Genomic DNA, 17,616 nt, shown 5'->3' with positions numbered 1-17,616 from the left:
AAAGTTTTTTCTCACCTCAGTCTTAAATGACCTCCCCTTTATTCTAAGACTGTGACCCTTGGTTCTGGACTCGCCCAACACTGGGAACATTTTTCCTGCATCTAGCTTGACCAGTCCTTTTATAATTTTATATGTTTCTATAAGATACCCCCTCATCCTTCTAAACTCCAGTGAATACAAGCCTAGTCTTTTCAATCTTTCCTCATATGACTGTCCCGCCATCCCAGGGATCAATCTCGTGAACCTACGCTGCACTGCCTCAATCACAAGGATGTCCTTCCTCAAATTAGGAGACCAAAACTGTACACAATGCTCCTGATGTGGTCTCAGCAGAGCCCTATACAACTGCAGAAGTACCTCTTTACTCCTATACTGAAATCCTCTTGTTATGTAGGCCAACATTCCATTAGCTTCCTTCACTGCCTGCTGTACCTGTGAGCCAACTTTCAGTGACCGGTGTACAAGGACACCCAGGTCTCGCTGTACCTCCTCCTTACCTAACCTAACCCCATTGAGATAATAATCTGCCCCATTGTTTTTGCCGCCGAAGTGGATAACCTCACATTTATCTATATTATACTGCATCTGGATTCAGCGTTCTGGATGGTCCTTCTATTAGCTCCATAAGCCATGGTCTGATTCACCTCCATGCCATTGCAGCTATTGGGCTTTGTCCCTGAAACTGATGCGCCACAATGCTGAGAACCAGATTCTGCACTCTGTACCTACCCTTTTGCTCTCAAGATTCAAGAGAGTTTATTGTCATGTGTCCCAGATAGGACAATGAAATTCTTGCTTTGCTTCAGCACAACAGAATATAGTAGGCATAAATAAGTACAGAACAGATCCGTATGGCCATATACCATTGAATATATATATATACACACATAAATAAATATTCACTATTGTATTTGAGTTTGACTTGACTATACTTATGCACAGTATTATCTGATCTGATTTGATCGTATGCAAAACAAAGCATCACGTGGTTGCAATTGATCTAAACCCAAAGAGGGGCAATGGAGGGCAGTCAGTGGAGTGGGGTCTTGGTTACTTCCTCCCATCAGCCAACCATGAAGGGACAATGGGGATGGGGCTTCACCATGGGAGCCCATTGGGAGCCCATCATGAACTGCTAACACTGGAACATCTGAGAGTATGGATAGAAAATGGTGAAGAACTGTTGTTTTCCAGTTTTAAGCCAACTCTGAAGGTGTCAGGAAATGCAGACGGGTTCCTGACCCAAGACTTCTCCTGTCCATTTCCTTCCACAGATGCTGCCAGGCCCGCTGCGTTCCTCCAGCACTTTGTTTTCTTTTTATTTTCTGAAGGAGTCAGCATTGAAGGCATTGATGAGATCAATCCCTGTCCTTTTAATGAAAATGCTCAGTCTTTTTGAGTTATGTGGGATAATCTAATAAAGGTTGGCATGTTTTCTTTGGAAAAGAACAATCTCCAGAGAAATTTACCTGAAGTTGTAAAGGTTTTGACAGAAATTGACGAATTGAGCAAGGGATTTTTTTTGCTGTGAAGTATTCAAAATAACAAGAGGTTATAAATGAAAATTTGACATCAGGAGCAACCTAAATCTGGCAGAATCTTATCTTATGTGAAAATAATAGAGTAGTGGGATAAGTTACTGAGGAGAACAGCAGAAGGAGAAGAGTTGGAAGAAAGAAACATAGAACAGGATTGTGAAAAATGATTGGAAGTGGAAACAAAGTTGAGTCTGCTGTAAACAAGAACCATGGATTTTGGGAACTTAATGGCATTGAATTGGCTTAGAAGCCCCTTTGCACAAATCCAAGTAAAATGTGATGTCCTCCTGAAAATTGATCAATTTGTGGGCATATCAGTATTCACAGACAAATCAACGCGTCTTTTTTGGCTAGATTTCTATTTATGTTCACATTTTCATATTTTCTGGCATAAAACTCCCCCTCATGGCATCAACAGCAGTGTGACTCGCAAACATCATAATTTGGGGTGTAGCACAATTTTTAGTACAGCTGTTAACCCCACTGGCTTTAAACATGAAAATTCACAGAATAATATTTTACTGACATTGTTATCCCTGAAACCATGCCATTTAAAAAGCCAGCAGTCAAATTCCATTCTCTGATCGATCGGAAGATGCAGCATAGAAGCAGACCCTTCAGCCCTTCAAGTCCACACTGACCATTGATCACCATTTACCCAAGTTCCATCTTTTTCAACTTTTCTCACACATTCCCTGCACACTAGGATCAATTTACATAAGCCAATTAACTTACAAACCTGTGCATCTTTAGGATGTGGGAGGCAACCCCTGCAGTCACAGAGATAACATGCAAACTCCATATAGACAACGCTCGAGGTCAGGATCGAACCGTGGTTTCAGGCAATGCGAGGCAGCTGCTCTACCAGCTATGCCTCTGTACCGACCTTGTTTTCACTGAGATTCATGAGCTTCTATGATCTCAGACATAGCCTCAGAACTCAGCTTGAACCATCGGACTGAAAACAACATTGTTTTGACATTACACACCAAAACTGCATAATGCCGAAATAAAAGACAAAATGTGGGAAATACTCAACAGGCCAGGCAACATCTGTGGAAATAGAAACAGTGTCAATGGTTCAGGTCAACGACTCTCGATTAACTCTACACATTTGAAGATCACAATTTTTGTTTAAACGCAACCAAAATTTATTAAAACAGCTTCTCAGCCCACTAGGTGGTCAATAAAATAGGGAATGTTCAGAAACATTGAAGAATTTAAGAGTGATCTCCTGTTGGGCACTTCAGGAACAGATATCGTACAACATGAAAACAATTTTCATGTTAGCTTTTGGTTTATTTGTTTTAAAATATTGGCGATGTTGAGAAAAGTCATTTGCATCACTTTTCTTTCAATCAGAAATAAAATAATGCACTTTTCCAACTGGTCTGGGAGCAGTGGGGTGAGTTTGAGGATGGAGCAGTTAAAGATCATGTGATGTAACCTCCCAAAAGATATCCAAGCTGGATTGGCAATCTTAACCTGACTTTAAAAGCAGTTTAATTGCCTGTTCCTGTGGATGTATGTAGTCATAAAAATAAAGAGCAAATGCAATATATCGGGCTGTTTCTGCCAGTCCATCAGTGTGAATTTAATATACTGAGTCCCACTATAAATGTGATATAAATGTCAGTTTAGTTTTAGAAGCCAGGCTCAAGGCAATTAAAAGACAAACTCTTTACTGCAAATATCTGAAGCTGGTGACACATTGTTAGCTGAGTCATACCACAGAAGAATTTTAGCCAGAGCAGTTAACTATTAATAACCACATTTATTATGCTGTTTGTCCTGGTTTAAGTTTTTCCCATATATAGCAGTATCCACAAGTGGTCCATAAAGCAGATATTTCCAGTTTTCTGAGAAGACAATGGAATGGGTGGGGAGCATTTTCTTCACAAAGAATGGCGCCAAATACTGCATAAAAAACAAGGCACATTTATGCTGGTTTGTTTTTTCTGGCCCACTCAAGGGCAAGGTAGTCATCAAGATAATTCCTCAATAATGCTATGGGCTATGTAAACCGGGGCTAGCTTATAACAGGTCTGGGTCCATACACAACAGCAGACTTGAGTGTTGTTGCCCTGGCAGTTATAAGACAGAATTCAGTGATCACAGATTTTCTGAGTTTGGTCAGAATCTCCACTTCCAGAAGTCTTCACTCATCAGAGCTTGTTCCACATTATGAGTGCCACATCATCAGTATTCGTTGAGGGAATTCATTCTTGATGTTTTGAGGCTTAATGGTCTTATTTTGCAGTTGAACTCTAATTTTTTGGTTGCCAAATAATGCCCACATGCAGGTGAAGGAATTGGCACATAGCAGGAGATTGAAGAACTTGCCCATAAGCCAAGCTTCCAGACTATGTTATAAGCAGACAATAGGTCGATGAAGCATCTCTGGAGAGAAGGAATGGGTGACGTTTCAGTTCGAGACCCGTCTTTGCAGTCTGAAGAAGGGTTTCGACCCAAAATGTCATCCATTCCTTCGCTCCAGAGATGCTGCCTGTCCCGCTGAGTTACTCCAGTATTTTGTGTCTATCTTCCGTGTAAACCAGCATCTGTACTTTCTTCCTGCACAATATGTTTATGAATGCATCCCCTGTTGTGTGGAATCCTGTCTGAGAGTTATTCATCAATGGGAGGACTACAGGTCGATTGGCACTGTAAACCTACCTGCCACTCATGGAGAGAAGTTTCGGTGATGGGAAAAATACTTCAGAAAATGGGTCCTCAGCCTATGGGTCATATAGTGCGATGAGAGTTGTCAATAGCACTTTGGATCTATGGTCAGTTTCCCTCCCTGCAGAATGATGATGACTATGGCATCTCACCAAACTCATACGGGTCATCAATATCTTCTGTTGAGCGAAATTTTGTAATGACCCAACACCAACAAAGCTTGCAGTGTCCCTTGGCATGTCACTGACCTCTTCAACCCATCTACAAAATGTTGTGGACAAGATAAGATCTTGGATTAGTTGATATTCCAACTCAAGGGCTGATTCAGGTGTATTGTAGACCACGATTCTCAATGCCACATACTCTACTGCCAGATACTGCATGCTAGTATGTTTAGAGAGCTTGTGATCAACTTAGCAATGTGGATAGTCACTGGAAGCTTAAAGTTGGCTCCAACCTAATGGCACATGTTGAAGTTGAATGTTGTCTTTCCTCACATCAAAATAGTACTGTGTACAAACCATCAGTAACTCAATTCACTCGGCAGGACCTCTGTGACAACACAACTTGCTGCTTGGTTTTCTGGTTTGGCCACCATCACTTAGCCAGTGAGGAATGGAATAAAGTTTTGACTGAAAACATCATCCAAAACAAGGAACCCATTCCTGACTCAACAGAAAAGGATACCTGCACTCTATAAGCCTTAAAGAACATGGTTGGATATAAACAGGATATGCATGTGGTAAATCAAACTCTGCTATGAGTATGGCATCTTAAATCAAAACATGGAGGTTTTGTTGAGATAACTTTCCTCTCTGGAAAGGATCCACTATGGCTTATAAACCTTAGCCAATTTGTACACAAAAGAACATAAAGTGCTGGAGTAAACCAGCAGGCCAGGCAGCATCTCTGGAGGACATGGATAGCTGACATTTCAGGTCAAGAGCCTTCTTCAGCCTGATTGTGGGTGGAGAGAAGAAAGCTGGCAAAGGAGCAGAGCAGGGCAAAATGTGGCATGTAATAGGCCAACACAGGCAGGGTTTTTTTTTGGCAGGAATATGGTTGGAACAAAAGCCAGAGTTAAGAATATAAGGTGTGAGAGAGGTTTGAAGAGTTGCGGATTGTGAAGCCAGGGGGAGGAAAGTATGTGTGGGAGTCCAAATGGAAGTCGTCAGTTCTTTGTTTCTGTCAGTTTGTCCATGTTGTTCCAACCATATATAAGTAACAGATGCAAACGTGAGGGGCTGGGGGCAGTGAGTATTGAGTTCAGAAGGGGACAGCATTTGGCCCATTCATTCCTTTTTCTCTTAACAAACTTAATTGTTTGCCTCATCATTTACCGTGAATGATAGTTCTCAAACACAATAGAGAAAGTAGTCAGGCACATGCTTATCATTCACTGACCGCTGATCATTCCCAGAGTACTTAAGGAACTAGCCCCAGAAATAGTGGATGCATTAGTGATAATTTTTCAAAACTCTTTAGATTCTGGAGTAGTTCCTGAGGATTGGAGGGTAGCTAATGTAACCCGACTTTTTAAAAAGGGAGGGAGAGAGAAAACGGGGACTTACAGACCATTAGTCTAACATCGGCAGTGGGGAAACTGCTAGAGTCAGTTATTAAAGATGGGATAGCAGCACATTTGGAAAGTGGTGAAATCATTGGACAAAGTCAGCATGGATTTACGAAAGGTAAATCATGTCTGACGCATCTTATAGAATTTTTCGAGGATGTAACTAGTAGAGTGGATAAGGGAGATCCAGTGGATGTGTTATATCTGGACTTTCAGAAGGCTTTCGACAAGGTCCCACATAAGAGATTAGTATACAAACTTAATGCACACGGTATTGGGGGTTCAGTATTGATGTGGATAGAGAACTGGCTGGCAGACAGGAAGCAAAGAGTAGGAGTAAACGGGTCCTTTTCAGAATGGCAGGCAGTGACTAGTGGGGTACCGCAAGGCTTAGTGCTGGGTCCCCAGCTATTTACAATATATATTAATGATTTGGACGAGGGAATTGAATGCAACATCTCCAAGTTTGTGGATGACATGAAGCTGGGGGGCTGTGTTAGCTGTGAGGAGGATGCTAGGAGGCTGCAAGGTGACTTGGATAGGCTGGGTGAGTGGGCAAATGCATGGCAGATGCAGTATAATGTGGATAAATGTGAGGTTATCCACTTTGGTGGCAAAAACAGGAAAGTAGGCTTATATCTGAATGGTGGCCGATTAGGAAAAATGGAGATGCAACGAGACCTGGGTGTCATGGTACACCAGTCATTGAAAGTAGGCATGCAGGTGCAGCAGGCAGTGAAGAAAGCGAATGGTATGTTAGCATTCATAGCAAAGTGATTTGAGTATAGGAGCAGGGAGGTTCTACTGCAGTTGTACAGGGTCTTGGTGAGACCACACCTGGAGTATTGCGTAAAGTTTTGGTCTCCTAATCTGAGGAAAGACATTCTTGCCAAAGAGGGAGTACAGATAAGGTTCACCAGACTGATTTCTGGGATGGCAGGACTTTCATATGAAGAAAGACTGGATAGACTCGGCTTGTACTCACTAGAATTTAGAAGATTGAGGGGGGATCTTATAGAAACTTACAAAATTCTTAAGGGGTTGGACAGGCTAGATGCAGGAAGATTGTTCCCGATGTTGGGGAAGTCCAGAACAAGGGGTCACATTTTAAGGATAAGGGGGAAATCTTTTAGGACCGAGATGAGAAAAACGTTTTTCACACAGAGAGTGGTGAGTCTCTGGAATTCTCTGCCACTGAAGGTAGTTGAGGCCAGTTCATTGGCTATATTTAAGAGGGAGTTAGATGTGGCCCCTGTGGCTAAAGGGATCAGGGGATATGGAGAGAAGGCAGGTACATGATACTGAGTTGGATGACAGGAAATTGCAGGCATTGTATTAGCTCAGGTAGTTTTTGTTAGGTGGCCAATTGAAGATTAATTAAATACCTGCTTGTTCATAAGGTTATGGGCCAAATGCAGGCAAATGGGACAAGCCCAATGTGCCAAATTAGTCGGCATGGAAAGGTGGGCTGAAGGGCATGTTTCCATGCTATACAGCTCTATGACTTACAGTATATAGGAAGGAACTGCAATTCGTGGTTATGCATAGAAGATAGACGAAAAATTGTGGAGTATATCAGCGGGACAGGCAGCATCTCTGTCGAGAAGGAATGGATGACATTTAGGGTCGAGACCCTTCTTCAGGCTTTCTTTTTGAGTCGAGATTGAACCAGGGTTTCGACCCGAAACGTCACCCATTCCTTCTCTCCAGAGATACTGTCTGTCTCGCTGAGTTACTCCAGCATTTTGTGTGTATCTTCAGCTCCCTGAGCTTATGGCTATAATTGGACAAATGCCAGGATCATGATGGTCATGTTTGCTTTGCCCTGGACTCGTAACAACTATGCCAATTGATGACAGATCTAAAGCCTTATTCTACTCTTGATTCCTTTTCATAAGGTAGATGTTGAATACAAATTTCAACTGTTTTATACGGTTCATTCAGAAAGTATTCAGACCCCTTCACTTTTTCCACATTTAGTTATGTTACAGCCTTATTCTAAAATGGATTAATTCATTTTATTTATCATCAATCTACACACAATACCCCATAATAAAAAAGCGAAAACAGGTGTTTAGAAATTTTTGCAAAGTAATTAAAGAGAAATAACTGAAATATCACATTTACACAAGTATTCAGACCCTTTACTCAGTACTTTGTTGAGGGACCTTTGGCAGCGATTACAGCCTCATGTCTTCTTGGGTATGACGCTATTTGAGTAAGCTGTATTTGAGTAATTTCTCCCATTCTTCTCTGATGATCCTCTCAAGCTCTGTCAGGTTGGATGGGGAGCGTCGATGCACAGCTATTTTCAGGTCCCTCCAGAGATATTTGATCGGGTTCAAGTCCAGGCTCTGGCTGGGCCACTCAAGGACATTCATAGACTTGTCACGAAGCCACTCCTGCGTTGTCTTGGCTGTGTGCTTAGGGTCATTGTCCTGTTAGAAGGTGATCCTCCACCCCAGGTCCAGAACGCTGTGGATCAGATTTTCATTAAGGATCTCTCTATACTTTGCTCAGTTCATCTGACTACTCTCCCAGTTCCTGCCGCTGAAAAACCATTCCCACAGCATGATGCTGCCACCACCATGCTTCACCATAGATATGGTATTGGCCAGGTGATGAGCGGAGCCTGGTTTCCTCCAGACGTGACGCTTGGCATTCAGACCAAAGAGTTCAATCTTGGTTTCATCAGACCAGAGCACCAGAGAAAATTACCCTTTTGGCAAACTCCAAGTGGCTGTCATGTGCCATTTACAGAGAAGTGGCTTCAGTCCGGCCAGTCTACCATTTGCTGGAGTAGCCCAGATATAGTTGTCCTTCTGGAAGGTTCTCCCATCTCCACAGAGGAACTCTGTCAGAGTGACCATCGGGTTTTTGGTCACCTCCCTGACCAAGGCCCTTCTACCCCGATTGCCCAGTTTGGCCGGGCGGCCAGCTCTATGAGGAGTCCTGGTGGTTCCAAAGTTCTTCCATTTAAGAATGACAGAGGCAACTGCGCTCTTCAGGACCTGCAATGCTGCAGAAATTGTTTTATACCCTTCCCCAGATCTGTGTCTCAACACAATCCTGTCTCGGAGGTCTACAAACAATTCCTTCATCTTCATGGCTTCGTTTCTGCTCTGACATGCACTGTCAACTGTGGGACCTTATATAGACAGGTGTGTGCCTTTCCAAATCGTGTCCAATCAATTTAATTTACCACTGGTGGACTCCAATCAAGTTGTGGAAACATCTCAAGGATAATCAAGATAAACCTAAGCTCAATTTTGAATGTCATAGCAATGGTCTTAATACTTATGTAAATGTGATATTTTAGTTATTTATTTTTAATTACTTTGCTAAACACCTGTTTTCGCTTCTTCATTCTGGGGTATTATGTGTAGACTGATGAAGAAAAAAATTAATTTAATCCATTTTTAAATAAGGCAGTAACGTAACAAAATGTGGAAAAAGTGAAGGGGTCTGAATCCTTTCTGAATGCGCTGTAGCACGTTACTTGTCTGATGCATTTGGAGACATCAGATGGATGATATTTCCCCTTGTGGTGGCTCACTATCAAAATGGTCGGAAGGTAATGTGGCGAGTGGAGTGCCGCAAGGCTCGGTGTTGGGGCCGTAACTGTTTACCATATATATTAATGATTTGGAAGAGGGAATTAGGAGCAACACTAGCAAGTTTGCGGATGACACAAAGCTGGGCGGCAGTGTGAAATGTGAAGAGGATGTTAGGAGGTTGCAGGGTGACCTGGACAGGTTGAGTGAGTGGACAGATGCGTGGCAGATGCAGTATAATATAGATACATGTGAGGTTATCCACTTTGGCAGCAAAAACAAGGGGCCGGTTATTATCTCAATGGGGTTAGGTTAGGCAAGGGGGAGGTGCAGCGAGACCTGGGTGTCCTTGTACACCAGTCACTGAAAGTTGGCGTGCAGGTACAGCAGGCAGTGAAGAAAGCTAATGGAATTTGTTGGTTTTCATTATTTGGATTTCAGTATAAGAGTAAAGAGGTTCTTCTGCAGTTGTATAGGGCTCTAGTAAGACCACATCTGGAGTATTGTGTACTGTTTTGGTCTAATTTGAGGAAGGATATCCTTGTGATTGAGGCAGTGCAGCGTAGGTTCACGAGATTGATCCCTGGGATGGTGGGACTGTCATATGAGGAAAGGTTGAAAAGACTAGGCTTGTATTCACTGGAGTTTGGAAGGATGAGGGGGATCTTATAGAAACATATAGAATTATAAAAGGACTGGACAAGCTAGATGCAGGAAAAATGTTCCCAATGTTGGGCGAGTACAGAACCAGGAGCCACAGTCTTAGAATAAAGGGGAGGCCATTTAAGACTGAGGTGTGAAAAAACCTTTTCACCCAGAGAGTTGTGAATTTGTGGAATTCCATGCCACAGAAGGCATTGGTGGCCAAATCACTGGATGGATTTAAGAGAGAGTTAGATAGAGCTCTAGGGGCTAGTGGAATCAAGGGATATGGGGAGAAGGCAGGCACGGGCTATTGATTTGGGACGATCAGCCATGATCACAATAAATGGTGGTGCTGGCTCGAAGGGCCAAATAGCCTCCTTCTGCTCCTATTTTCTATGTTTCTTTGTTTCTATGTAATTGTGGCGAAGACTATAATTCTAACTTAGTTCCTTACCTGTGAAGCAGAAGTACTGACTGTTGTTGACATATCAAAGGAAGATTATTGTCATCATTGTTGTTGTGTCTTCACCTGTCTTGGACCCAAGCTCTAGAATTCTTCCTGTAACTCATTTTACCTCTTCTTCTACTTTGAAACCTCTTTTCCAGATATCTCTTTGACCAACATTTTGGTCATCTGTCTTAACATCTCCCGAAGGTCAGAATAAGATGTAATTTCATACATTTCTGATGATGTACCTTGAAGGGTAGACATTATAGGATTTATATTCAATCGCGTGACAGTTATAGGTGTGTCTGAAGAAGGGTCTCAAACCAAAACATTACCATTTCATGTTCTGTAGAGATGCCTCCTAATCTCCTGGTTACTCCAGCACAGTGCCTTATGCAAAGTTCCAGCATCTGCGTTTTCTTGTGTTGAGTTTGAAGAAGAACCTGACCCAAAACATAACCTATCCATGTCCCCCAGAGATGCTACTTGGTCTGTTGACTTACTCCAGTACTTTATATTCTATGCAGCATCTGTAGTTCCTTGTGTCTACAAGTTATAGTTGTTGGTCTGAGTTACCTTCTAGTATTATGCTTTATCTGATTACAAAAGTGGGATGAAACTGGAAAAAAAACAATCCAGTAGACAGCATACAACATCCTTATATCACATTGTTAAACTATCTGTTGGTTCTTGCCAATAGAGGGCACTCTTTCATTATATTCCATCTTACTTAGGAAAGCAGTCTGTAAATTGAAAGTCACAGAGAGGGAGAGAGAGATAGATACAGCACAGACACAGGCCCAGCAGCCCTGTGAGTCTGCACTAACGCTCAAGCGACTGATTGTACACCAATCGCACAGCTAACTGTAGCCTCCCTTTGATCTGGTATTTTGTTCGTTCACATGCTTGATCAATGGTGTTTTATCATTAGTGTTTTATTATTATTATTATTATTATTATTATTATTATTATTATTATTATTATTATTATTATTATTATTATTATTATTATTATTAATGTTTAGTGTTTTCTGAGTCATTTGTAACTGTCACTGTATGTCATGTTGTTACTTGTGGGCAGAGCACCAAGGCAAATTCCTTGTATGTGAATACTTGGCCAATAAATTTACTTACTTACTTACTTACTTAACCCATTTCTGCTTATGAAGTTCCCCTGGTCCTATCACTCATCTGCAGGGGGCAATGTACAATGGTCAATTAACCTGCCAATCCTCACATTTCTGAGATGGGGAAAGAAACAAGAGCACTCGGAGTTCACCTACACTGTCACATGGAGAACATGGAAACTTCACACTTACAGCACCGGAAAATAGAATTGAGCCCATTTCAATAGATGATTAATTTTGTTTTAGTTTACTTTAGAGATATCAGAAAAAGCATAATACTAGATGGTAACTTAGACCAACAACTATAACATAACATAGGTATGTTGCAAAACCTAACTTCAGCGTCGCTGCAGATCTGTCCCAGCCCGTGTGCGTGATTTTGGCGCCGTTGAGAGGGGGGCGGGTTTAAAACGCGATTTCCCCTAGGCTATTCAAATCGAGGTTGTTCAGCCTACTTAGTTGCTGACAAAAATCGCTGGGACGTTGGTTCGCTGGAGCTATTTTTAGACTATATTGGTTAATTTAGTTGTTATAGTAAGTTAAAAATTATCCTCTAAAGCCGCGACCGCCGACAACGGGATGGATCTCATACAGCGGACAACGGAAGGTAGGTTTTTTATTTTTACATTAAAAAGGGCTTCTTAAGATCCCTTTATACAAAGTTTAATGTTGCGAGTAGCTAATTTGGGGGCCCATTAAATCCCGCAGTATTTTTCTGGGCATATGGGGGTACAAATCTACCGCAATGGGAACGTTCTAAACCAGCGCGTGCCACAGAGTTCCACAGGATCCCACTCGAAAGCTGATTTAAATGGCCATTAATTTACAGCAATTGAACACTAAATTCCTTCCATTTGGCCTATAAATTAATTGCAATGAGATTTAAAAATCATGTTTTATTGTGAATTCTTTGTGAATGTTATTTGGACACTTAGGCTATTTAAAAATGTTAATCTTTTCTTAAGAAATGGATAGATGTTTAGATCTAGTAATTGAAGTTTGGAATTAGCTACAATTGGGTAACTAACTAATTATATGCTTTAATTTCAGGTCATCCAAGTAAGATTGTTTCATATTTGTTTCAGAATGCTTCAATCTATAATAACTGAAAATTTCTTTCAGTTCTCTTAATTTTTAAGAAAGTTATGGCCATTTCACTGTCCTCGATCACAGCTTTTGTGTTAAGTCAATGGAAAATCAATAGGGAACAAGATGCTAATTTCCGAGTATGAAAATGGCCTTAACTTTTTTAATACTGAAGATATGAAAGTGAATTAGGTGTCAAATTAAACTTATTTTTGTGCTTTATCTGATGGGATAAATTGCAGACTTGATTTTTTAAATCTCAAAATTTTGTAACATTGCTACATAACATGGACTTTGCCTGCTGAGTCCACACCAACCATTGATCACCATTCCACATCAATTCTATGTTATTCCATTTTCAAATCCACTCTCTACACACTTGGGAGTAATTTACAGCGGTGAATTATCTTACAAACCTGCATGTCTTTGGGATGTGGGAGGAAGTCGGAGCATCCGGAGGAAACTCATGCAGTCACAGGGAAAACAAGCAATTTTGACACAGATAGCCCCTGAGGTCAGGAACACACTGGGTCTCTGGTGCTGTGAGGCAGCAGCTTTATCAGCTGCACCACTGAGCTACCTCATGTGCAGGCAGCTCTACGAGCAAGTCACAAATTCACGTTCACAAGTTATAGGAGTAGAATTAGGCCATTCGGCCCATCGAGTCTACTCTGCCATTCAATCAAAGAGCAAAGAGGTCCTTCTGTAGTTGTACAGGGCCCTAGTGAGACCACACCTGGAGTAGTGTGCAGTTTTGGTCCCCTAATTCGTGGAAGGACTTTCTTGCTATTGAGGGAGTGCAGCATTGGCTTGCAAGGTAAATTCCCGGGATGGCGGGACTGTCATATGCTGAGAGAATGGAGCGGCTGGCTTGTATACTTGTATGTTTAGAAGGATGAGAGGGTATCTTATTGAAACATAAAAGATTATTACGGGTTTAGCCACGCTAGAGGCAGGAAATGTTCCTGATATTGGGGGAGTCCAGAACCAGGGGCCACAGTTTAAGAATAAGGGTAAGCCATTTAGAACGGAGATGAGGAAACAACTTTTCACACAGAGAGTTGTGAGTCTGTGGAATTCTCTGCCTCAGAAGGTGGTGGAGGCTGATTCTCTGGATATTTTCAAGGGAGAGCTAGATAGGGCTCTTAAAGATAGGGGATATGGGGAGAAGGCAGGAACAGGGTACTGATTGGGGATGATCAGCCATGATCACATTAAATGGCGGTGCTGGCTCGAAGGGCCAAATGTCCTACTCCTGCACCTATTGTCTATTTTCTATTGTTTATTTTCAATCATGGCTCATCTCTGCCTCCTAATCCCATTTTCCTGCCTTCTTCCCAAAAACCTTGACACCCGTTCTAATCAAAATTTGCGTATCTCTGCCTTAACAATATCCACTGACTTGGCCTCCACAGCCCTCTGTGGCAATGAGCACAGATTAACTACCCTGCTCTACCATGCCACATTGTTCAATTTTATTTGACCCTCTTTTCCAGTTTACTTAGACTATGGAAAGAACAGTTTTGGCTGGAGTATGCTCATTCTTCCATTCATTGGCAAAGGTTGTAAAATTAACCTTTTGTCACTGAAACCATTCTACATGTTTGCATGAATGGAACATGTTTTGGGTCGGTACCCCTCTTCAGGAGAGAGAAAGCTGGAAATAAATGATGAGTGGTGGGTCAAAGAATGGCAATTGATAGATGGATTCATATGAGGGGTGTTGGGGGGGGGGGTATTTATGCAGATAGATGGAGTAAGTAACATAGGCTCGATGTGAAAATGAGATGACTTTTTGATTCTTGATTAGTCTAGGTGTCAGAGGTTATGGGGAGAAGGCAGGAGAATGGGGTTAGGAGATAGATCAGCCATGATTGAATAGCGTAGAATTGATGGGCCGAATGGCCCAATTCTACTATCCCTTATGACCTTATGACCTAACTCTGCCTGCCAACTTCGCCCCTTTCCCTTGGTCCCATCTAATCCGATGCATGCATACTTCCCCCATTATCTCCCACCACTCCTGCCACCCTCCTCTTTTCCCCTCCTCATCTCCCATCCCCATGACCCATTTTTCCCCATGTTCCCCCTCTGTGCGCCACATGGGAAAGTGGGATAACATAGAACTAGTGTGTATGGGTGAGCGGTGGTTGGTATGGATTTGGTGGGCCAAAGGACCTGTTTCCATTCTGTATCTAAACTAAAGTAAATTCACCCACCTTCCAATCCCATTCCCCTCCCCACCTGTATCCACTTCTCACTTGTGTTGGAAGGAACTGCAGATGCCGGTTTATACTGAAGATAGAGACAAAGTGCTGGAGTAACTCTGCGGGTTAGGCAGCATCTCTGGAGAAATGGAATAGGTGATGTTTTGGGTTGGAATCCTTCTTCAGACCCTGAAGAAGGGTTCTGACCTGAAACATCACCTATTCCTTTTGACCCATTGATTTACTCCAGCACTTAGTGTCCACCACTCACTTGATAGGCTTGTCCCATCTCCACCTCTCTGTTCCAGCCTCCTCCCCTCCTCTAATTAGTCTGTAGGTGCCGACCTGAAACATTGTCCATCTATTTCCTGCACAGAGGCTGTCTAATCTACTCCGTTCGTCCAGCACTTTGCTTTTTGCTGAAGATTATAACATCTGCAATTTCTTGCGTCTCCATATGTTGGAATATTCATTAGTATGATCGGTGAATTCCTTCATGGGGTGAGGAGCAAAGGATGTTATTGGCAAGGATTGCATTTGACATAATTGTTCTGAAAGCAATGAGAGTTGCTGTGCAATCCATGTGCAGTAGATATGCCCACGACGTTGTCAGATGGGAATGATCCTGGATATTGATTTCACAATGCTGAAGGTGTGGTGATTTTTTTATTGTCATGAGATGAACTTGCAGGAAATTATGTTGGCATGACATCCTGCTTGTGGGGAAGGTTACATGAATAATTGCAAGAACAACATTTCCTGAGATCATTCCATTAAACGATGAGAATTCAGAGACAACCAACAGTGCACAAGTTTACTGAATATGGCAGGAGGTGGAAATGATAGGTTCGAAAAGCGACCGACTGATTTGTATTTGGTTGTACTGAGCACAGATTATTCATATCCACATTCAGAATAGATACATTGGGAAGAAATGCAGGTTCCTTGGTATTGTGAGTATGGATTCTGATTTATATTTGAAGTTTTAGACAATGCCCATAGAGGGTTGGACATTTCTCTCTTTACATCATTCCCCAAGACGCACATTACATTTTTCATTTGAGACCTTAATTCATGTGTTCTTCTTACAATGTACATACTCACTGGTCATGAAAAGGTCTGCTTTACATTATGATACCATATTCAGAATAAGTAAAGCTTATGCTGAAAGATTTAAGTCATTGTATTAGGCCCAAATAGGATAATCAAAGTCCACCTGATATTGCATAGACTATCTCGTTACCATGTAGAGTCCGTTATTCCTTTACCAGCTGCGGTGCTACAGAATAACAAATATATGATATGCAAAAGAAATATAACTTTTAGCCAAGGTTCCAAATCTAATCATACGCATCCTTGGATTGATTTTATTGTAATCGTGGGAGAATTAATCAGAAACGGGGTATGTTTGATAGAGATGACAAAAAGCATTAAATTTTATCTCATGAAATCTCATGCCTTCATTTTAGTAATATCTCTTTAATGTACCTACTTTAATGACTTTCCCCCTTCTCTTTCCAAAAGCAACAAAAAATTGAATGTACCTCAATAGTGAAAATTACAGGAGAGGGGAATCAATGTCAGTGAACATGCTTTCTGCACGATCAGGGCCATCAAATAAGGTCATAAGGACACAAGTGATAGGAGCAAACTTAGACCATTCGGCCCATCAAGTTTGCTCCGCCATTCAATTATGGCTGATCTATCTCTCCCTCCTAACCCAATTCTTTAGCTTTGGAAACATAGAAAAAATAGGTGCAGGAGTAGGCCATTTGGCCCTTCGAGCCATCACCGCCATTCAATATGATCATGGCTGATCATCTAAAATCCCCGTTCCTGCTTTTTCCCCACATCCCTTGATTCATTTAGCCCTAAGAGCTAAATCTAACTCTCACTTGAAAACATCAATTGAATTGGCCTCCACTGCCTTCTGTGGCAGAGAATTCCACAGATTCTCTGGGTAAAGAAGTTTTTCCTCATCTCAATCCTAAATGGCCTACCCCTTATTCTTAAACCGTGACCCCTGGTTCTGGACTCCCCCAACTTCGGAAACATTTTTCCTGCATCTAGCCTGTCCAATCCTTGAAGAATTCTCCCCATAACCCTTGACATTCTTTGAATAGTCCTTTCATTGACTGAAATAGCTAATAGCTAAATATGTTTGGGCTATGTAACAATCGAACCAATGTGACATAATATCTTGCGAGGACTGCTCTCACCCCAGCCACAGTCTGTTTACCCTCCTCCCATCCGGGAGGCGTTGCAAGACCAGCAGGTCCAGGAACAGCTTCTTCCCTGCGGCTGTTACATTACTTAATTCTGCACCTCGGTGATTGCCAGTCACCCCCCCCCCCCCCTCCCCCCGGACACTCCTTCCCCCAGAAAAATTGCACTACTACGACTGTATGTACGCTTATATATTTATTGCTCATTATTCTATGTTCGCTCTTCTGGGGAGATGCTAACTGCATTTCGTTGTCTCTGTACTGTACACTGCACAATGACAATAAAGTTTGAATCTGCATCTGAATCTGAATCTGAATCTGAGAACACAAAGAGCTGGTGTAACTTAGCAGGTCAGGGAGAAACTCTGGAGGACCTAGATAGGTGACGTATCAGGTCAGGACCTTGAAATGTCCAAACCCGAAACATTGCCTATACAGTACGTGTCTTCCAGAGATGCTGCCTGACCCGCTGAGTTATTCCAGCACTTTGATTCCACAAGATTCCAGCGTCTGCGGTTCCTAATGACTGTTA

This window comes from Amblyraja radiata, chromosome 5 (genome assembly GCF_010909765.2).
Source record: "Amblyraja radiata isolate CabotCenter1 chromosome 5, sAmbRad1.1.pri, whole genome shotgun sequence".
Lineage (NCBI taxonomy): Eukaryota > Metazoa > Chordata > Chondrichthyes > Rajiformes > Rajidae > Amblyraja > Amblyraja radiata.
This window is presented reverse-complemented; position numbering follows the sequence as displayed.